Raw genomic sequence first — 8,445 nt, forward strand, 5'->3', positions numbered from 1 at the left:
ACACAAAAGAGCATTTCTATATGTACAACTGAACACAAAAAGAGGATCATGTATGAACCCTAATCTTTATTTTTTACCAATTGCTTACAAAATATATGTCTACGTGTATAGATGTATATAGGTATGTGCGATACCTGATACATCACTCTGCCTCAGCTCAAGCTCTTCACAATTCTCTAACATTCATTCTTTTTATTATTTATTATGGAGCTCTATATATACACCACTGCCTACACAGACCACAATTTGTCCAGCCATTTCCCATTTGTTGGAGATGTTGTTCAAGGGGATCTTTGGTGAGTTATGAGCTGAAGTGGAGGAACTTCGAGGTTCCCTTCCTGTTCTCTCTCTCTAAGTCCATCACTCGGAGCTTTTGTGAGGCTAGACTAAATATCCACAGGAAACAGAACACTGTATTAAGTGCTTTTGGCTAGAATGTAGTGGTAGACCTCACTTTACACAGTTCTTTTCTTCCAGTAAGGACACTCGGTCCAAAGGGAATCGGGAAGGTTTCATTTTCATTTCAGCTCAACAAATGAAAGGGAACAAGCATCTATTAAGTTCCTCCTTTGATCGTCACAGCAGCCTTACGAGGTAGGTGCTAAACATGATGTCCACTTTACAATTGAGGAAAATGAGGCAGACAGCTGTTAAATGGCTTGCCCAGTGTCACCTACCTAGTAAATGTCTGAAATCATTTTTAAACTCAACTTTTCTTGACTACAGATCTAACATTCCCTCCACTGCTGTCAACAATTTTTTGTTTTTAAACCCTTACCTTCCATCTTGGAATCAATACTGTGTATTGGCTCCAAAGCAGAAGAGCAGTAAGGGCTAGGCAATGGGGGTTCAGTGACTTACCCAGGGTCCTATAGCTAGGAAGTGTCTGAGGCCAAATTTGAACCCAGGACCTCCCATCTCTAGGCCTGGCTCTCAATCCGCTGAGCTACCCAGCTACCTCCTGCTGTCAACAATTTTGCAAATGTGCATTAAATATTATTCAGTGTTAATTCAGAGAATATTTGACTTTGTTCTTTTTTAGTAGGGTTTTTTTCATGTTTAAACGCTTACCTTCCATCTTAGAATCAATGCTGCATTTTGGTTCCAAGGCAGAAGAGTGGTAAAGGCTGAGAAATAGGGGTTAAGTGACTTGCCCAGGGTCACACAGCTAGGAAGTATCTGAAACCAGATTTAAATTCAGGATCTCCTATTTCTAGATCTGGCTCTCAATCCACCGAGACCCCTAGATGTCCCCTATTTGGTTTTTTTTTTTAATCTTTACTTTCAATCGTAGAATTGATACTAAGAATTGGTTTCAAGACGGAAGAATAGTAAGGGCTAGGCAATTGGGGTTAAGTGACTTGTCCAGGATCACCCAGCTGGGAAATGTCTGAGGACAGATTTGACTTGTGTCTAGGATTTGAACTTCAGACCTGGCTCTCTATCCACTGAACATCTAACTGTCCCATTTAGTAGTTTTAGAATATACAATGGTTGGGCTCTAGTTCACTGGTATTTTGTCAAAACAAAAACCTTGAGTTCAGTTTACAGCTCACTAAAGAATCAGTTTTGGAGGTCTGTTTGAAGTTTAGCAATGAATTCAGGTCTTTCGTGTTTGGTCAATTTTAAGACCCTGGTAGAAATCACTTTGTTCACCCTAGACAATATAAAATACTTAGGAATCTATTTGCCGAGACAAACACAGGAATTATATGAACACAACTACAAAACACTTTCCACACAGCTAAAACTAGATCTAAACAATTGGAAAAACATTGATTGCTCATGGGTGGGACGAGCTAACATAATAAAAATGACAATCCTACCGAAATTAATTTACTTATTTAGTGCCATACCCATTGAACTACCAAAAAACTTATTTACTGAATTAGAAAAAAACATGACTAAGTTCATTTGGAAGAACAAAAGATCAAGGATATCCAGGGAAATCATGAAAAAAAAATACAATGGAAGGTGGCCTTGCTGTCCCAAATCTCAAACTATATTACAAAGCAGTGGTCATCAAAACAATTTGGTACTGGCTAAGAGACAGAAAGGAGGATCAGTGGAATAGACTTGGCGTAAATGATCTCAGCAAGACAGTTTATGATAAACCCAAAGACCCCAGCTTTTGGGACAAAAATCCATTATTTGATAAAAACTGCTGGGAAAATTGGAAGACAGTGTGGGAGAGATTAGGTTTTGATCAACACCTCACACCCTACACCAAGATAAATTTAGAATGGGTGAATGACTTGAACAAAAAGAAGGAAACTATAAGTAAACTAGGTGAACACAGAATAGTATACCTGTTAGACCTTTGGGAAGGGAAAGATTTTAAAACCAAGCAAGACTTAGAAAGAGTCACAAAATATAAAATAAATAATTTTGACTACATCAAATGAAAAAGGTTTTGTACAAACAAAACCAATGTAACTAAAATCAGAAGGGTAGCAACAAATTGGGAAACAATCTTCATAAAAACCTCTGACAAAGGTTTAATTACTCAAATTTACAAAGAGCTAAATCAATTGTACAAAAAGTCAAGCCATTCTCCAATTGATAAATGGGCAAGGGACATGAACAGGCAGTTCTCAGCCAAAGAAATCAAAACTGTTAATAAGCACATGAAAAAGTGTTCTACATCTCTTATAATCAGAGAGATACAAATCAAAACAACTCTGAGGTATTACCTCATATCTAGCAGATTGGCTAACATAACAGCTATGGAAAGTAATGAATGCTGGAGGGGATGTGGCAAAGTAGGGACACTAATTCATTGCTGGTGGAGTTGTGAATTGATCCAACCATTCTGGAGGGCAATTTGGAACTATGCCCAAAGGGCGATAAAAGACTTTTTGCCCTTTGATCCAGTCATAGTACTGCTGGGTTTGTACCCCAAAGAGATAATAAGGAAAAAGACTTGTACAAGAATATTCATAGCAGCGCTCTTTGTGGTGGCCAAAAATTGGAAAATGAGGGGATGCCCTTCAATTGGGGAATGGCTGAACAAATTGGAGTATATGTTGGTGATGGAATACTATTGTGCTAAAAGGAATAATAAAGTGGAGGAATTCCATGGAGACTGGAACAACCTCCAGGAAGTGATGCAGAGTGAGAGGAGCAGAACCAGGAAAACATTGTACACAGAGACTGATATAATTGTTGTGGTACAATCGAAGGTGATGGACTTCTCCATTAGTAGCAAGGCAATGTCCCTGACCAATTTGCAGGGATCTAAAAAATACTATCCATAAGCAGAAGATAAACTGTGGGAGTAAAAACACCAATGAAAAGCAACTGCTTGACTACAGGGGTGGAGGGGATATGACTGAGGAGAGACTCTAAATGAACACTCTAATGCAAATACCAACAACATGGAAATGGGTTTGAATCAAGAACACATGTGATACCCAGTGGAATTGCGCGTCGGCTGTGGGAGAGGTGGTGGGAGGAGGGGAGGGAAGAAAAGAAAATGATCTTTGTTTCCAATGAATAATGTTTGGAAATGACCAAATAAAAATTAAAAAAAAAAAGAAAAGAAATCACTTTGTTATACATTCCATCATAGTGGTGATACATTAGCTATTTAAGAGCACATTGATATACATATTTTGATCAAATTAAGAATCCCTTAGTTAGAAGAACATACTATGCATGAATGCAGAGAGTTCTAACACAGCTTAAGTAAGTCCCTACTCCAGAGTGGAATTGGTAGCCTCTAAAGTTTCCTTCAGTAGAAATACTCAGTTCTTGTTCTGATAGATATCTAAGCAAACAACATCACAGAATTAGTAAATGCATTTAATTTGAAAAAGAAACGGAAATGAAGCATTACAAATATTCTTAGGAACTATTCCTCAAATGAGTGTATTTCTGCTTTCTATCTCCCCAGCACAGCATTCCAGAGAAGACATGTCTCTCGAACCATGTTCCTCTCTACACATTATGCAAAAGGGCCACAAGCCACACTACTTTTACGTCTTAGAGTCATCATTCCAGAGGCAGCCCTCCGCCATCTGTCTTTCCATGCTGGGCCAGCCAGCCTTGGAAGTGTTTGAACTCTGCTCTCTGTTGGTCACCTCCTCTAGCTCCTCTTGTTTACTGTCCAGAAGTCAAATGATCCTTCCATTCCTGGGCAATTCCAGGATGCTCTTAGCTCTGGGCTCCCCTCTCCAGCACTAGAATGTGGCAAGAATAATCCACAGGAAAGACATTTCTACTTAGCCAACTGTATCTCATGCCATCCATCTGAGACATCATGCCTAATCTGCTCTTCTACAGAGCTCCCCTTGGGCTCCCTCTTTTCCCTTTTCATCTTCCCAAGATTTCCATCTTTCCCCTCTGATGATGAAATATCCCCGTGCCTAGGTGGACATCTCCTGGGATGTAGAACTCCTAGAAGCCTCTCCCACTGGCTCGTGGCAAATGGAGTGATGGAAGCATGTGCTTAAACAAAAAGATACCTGTAAGGACAGATGAGACCCTGGACATTGAGAGTTCAGAGACAGAGAAGGGAAAAGAGTCAGGCTCTTAAAGAAGGAAAAGGTAAGGACCATTCTGATCATCTGATATGGGCTGGGAAAAAAGGGTGGATGCAGGATAAACTGTAGTATATCAGAGAATCACTTAATTATGATAAAGAAGAGCAATTGAGAATCTTTCCCCATCGGGCCATAAAATCATTTGTAGGATTAAACAGCCACTTAATGATTATCTAGTCACCTTTTGCTTTCTATTTCTTGGAAATGGTGGCCTTCTCCCAGCATTCCCCACCCCCACCACACTTCTTGCCTTCAAAGCCTATCAGGCTTGACCGAACAGCTGGAGTCAACCCAATAAAGACTGATAATAGTCAAATAGCTGGTATTTCTATAGCTTGGCGCTTTCACTTTCACTTCCTCATTTAAAAATTGTCATCCTGGTCGGGTAAGTGTCCTTATTTCCCAGGTGAGGAAATTTAAGTCCAGAAAAGGGTTATAACAGCACAGCCTAGTGAAACAGGCACCCACCTGGAGGCCAGGAGATCTGGGTTCGAATGTTGACCCTAAGAGCTGATATTCATAGAGTACCCTACAGAAACAAAATACTTTAATGTACTTTTAATCTTATTTAATCTTCTGACATACCTATGAGACAGGAATGGCTAAAAGTAGGCTAAGGTTGTGGAATCGGGAAAATCAAGGAATAGTGGAAGGAAAGAAAGGGGCAATTACAAGAGGATTACATAATTAGTGAGGTAAGGGGACACTATGGGGGCCCCAGCATCACACCCAGGAGGGAGAAGAGCAGATTCTAAAAGAGAGCAAACCACATGGTACTGAATCAGAGGAGAAAAGGCTTCATTGAAACAGCCCCAAAGGGAAGAATGCAACTGGACAGAGGAAATAGATCTTTTTATTTAGCCTTTATTTATTTCAACCCTTACTTTTCTGTTTTAGCTAAGACAGAAGGGGCAAGGTCTAGGCAAACTGGGGGAAGCAGCTTGCCCAGGGTCACACAGTGTCTGAGGCCAAACTTGACCCAAGTCCTCCTGAGTCCAGGCCGGCCCTTTATCCACCTTGCTGACCAGAAATGATTATTTTACAAATAAGTAGACTCAGGTTTAGGTTGGTTAAATGACTTACTCAAAGTCACACAACTAGTGAGTGGCTGAGGCTACACAAAGAAGCCATATGGCTCCTAATTCTGTGTATTCACTACAATATTCTCCCTTTTACTACTTTGCCCCTACCAAGTCACTCTCACTTTTCCCATCTCAGTTTCTCTTTAAAAAATAAACCCAGAAAAAAAACCCAAAATAAAATAAAATAAACTCAGCTATGTAAGATCACCTCTCAGTTCCTTTTCAGACCTGATATTCTATTCTGATATGTCCATCCAAGTTCTTTTCTTGTCCTTCCAAACCTTAATTTTCTGTATTAAAAATAACTCTAAAACAGAAGGGCAAGGCTAGCCAATTGGGGTTAAGTGACTTGGTCAGGGTCACACAGTGAGGAAGTATCTGAGGCCTCATTTGAACCCTAGTCCTCCTGACTCCAGATCTGGTGCTCCATCCACTGTGCCACCTCATTGCCCTCCAACCAAGTTCTAAGTGATTTGCTCATGGTCCGGGAACAAGCCTTTCTCTTTATTTGGATCGAATTCAACTCAACCAACAATATGTGTGATGAATTTTGAAACCAAGTATTGCTTTGGCTCCTTCCCTTTTGGCTTTCCAGACTGTTTTCAGGATTTCACTACTCCATCCATGCATTTGGCCTGCTATTTACTATCTGTGTGACCTTAGGCATGTCATCTAACTTTTGGGAGCCTCAATTTGCTCATCTGAAAAATGGTATTATTATAAATAATAACTAAGGTCCCATTCAGCTTTAAAGCAATGATTATTTGAGATCTGACCTCCCTGACCTGGCTTATCATGGGATATCCCACTCCGTCCCAAGAATATAATCTCATCCAGCCTTCAATATTCATCAGTTACTGAAGTTTAGTTTTATATTTCATCCCTTCATGGCAAGACTCTTTGGAGAACAATTAGCTAATCTGATGAGTTAATCCACATTATTGTCCTAATGGGAAAAAAAAGAATAAAGAGAGACTCCTTCCTTCTGCACTCTTCCTGTCTTTCCTCAGTAAATAGGGGAAGAAAATATGCATTTTGACATCTGGATAATGACTTTCTAGAGAAAAATAGCCTTGCCTATGTTGCCTTGTAAAGGAATGACTGGGCAGAAATTATGGGACCATGAAAGTGTTGGAGGATGGAAGGAAAACACTGGACAGATCACACCATGTCACCATATCACAACATGTAAGAGATTGCTTTATTCCATTGTCCAGTAAAGATTCCAAGCCAAGTACGACTTCCTTCCGGATTTTCCTTTAAAAGGCATCCTTCTGATCCAGGTGCCTCATCTTTTAGAATTCTTATTCATCAACTAGTCAAGTGATTTTAAGAAATCAAGACTACTACTGGGAAATTCAGTCGGTTTCCTCTGTCTGGTTGCATTTCTTCCTTTTGGGGCTGTTTCAAAGAAGCCCTTTCTTCTCTTCCTATGGCTCTGATTCAGCACCATTTGGATTGCTCTCTTCTAGAATTTGCTCTTCTCTTTCCTGGTTGTGACTGGGCTCCCCCCTTAGGAGTTAGTATCCTCTTTTCCCACTAATCTGTGGAACCCTCTTTGATACCATCCCTTGCTGCCCTTCCACTATTCCTTGGTTTCCCCAATTCCACAATCTTGGCCCACTTTTAGCTCTGCCTTGGGAAAAGGTATCCCAGCCCAAGAAGATGGTGCTTTCCTGTGATGGGACTGCTTCAGAAGGCCGAGGAGCCCAGGGCTAGACTGGCCACCTCTCAGGAAGCTCTAAGCTTTGTCTGGTCCCCTTTGTGAAGATTTCTTGAGTTCATCGGAACCAAGGTAAGGTGGTTTTTGTCCTCTTGTTATCCACTGACAAAGCTCTCTAGCCTTCAGACTCCACATGTTTTTTAAAACTTTGGTAGATATACTCTGAGCCACAAAGATCTGAGAAACAGACTAGGTTGACTGGAGTCTTTTTCTTTGAGTGAATGAATGAATAAAACATTTATTAAAAGCTTACGGTATGCATTGAGTCTGGGGCCCTGGGTGGTCTCTTGGACGTTTCTTATTGAGGCCAATCAGTGGCTAGTCTTTGTTCTTCCTTTTCCTGAGAGGGAAAGGTCAGTGATGAGTGGTTCAGACTACTCTCATTTCCAGAAAATAGCATTTTGTAACAGAAACAATGAAGTAGAGATTGCTATCATTTCGTTTCTATTAGTTGTTTCCTCTTATTAAAAAAAGGAAATGAAACTATGACTGTAATCCTCAGACCCCATTGGACAGGTGTGCCTTTTGACCTGGCTCTAAGAGACTTTGGAGATGAGATGGACAGTGGGCAACACCTAGACTTGGAGACTCTCCATCCACTGCCCTACCTAGCTGCGCCCCCCACCCCCCCGAAGTTTACTAGCCTTGGCCAAGTGATGATAATAATTCCTACTGTTATTGTAAAGATCAGATGAGATGATAAATGCTAAACACTATTTAAATGTCAGGGCAGCTAGGTGGTAAGTGCTGGGCCTGAAGTCAGGAAGACTTATCTTCCTGAGTTCAAATCCAACTTCAAACACTTACCAGCTGGATGACGCTGGGCAAAGGCACTCAATCTTGTTTGCCTCAGTTTCCTCATTTATAAAGTGAGCTGGAGAAGGAAATGGAAAACTACTCTAGTACCTTTGCCAAGAAAATTCTAAAAGGGATCATGAAGAGTTGGACACAACTAAAATGACTGAAAATATAAGCATCAGTTTTTATTTTTTGTTCACCCTTCGGACTTCATCACTGATGGAACTCCCAGTGGGAAACCTCCTTCTGAATCAGCAATTCCTCAATGACTCTTTCCCCCTCCCTCTCCCTCTCCCCC

This window comes from Monodelphis domestica, chromosome 7 (assembly GCF_027887165.1).
Source record: "Monodelphis domestica isolate mMonDom1 chromosome 7, mMonDom1.pri, whole genome shotgun sequence".
Classification (NCBI taxonomy): Eukaryota; Metazoa; Chordata; class Mammalia; order Didelphimorphia; family Didelphidae; genus Monodelphis; species Monodelphis domestica.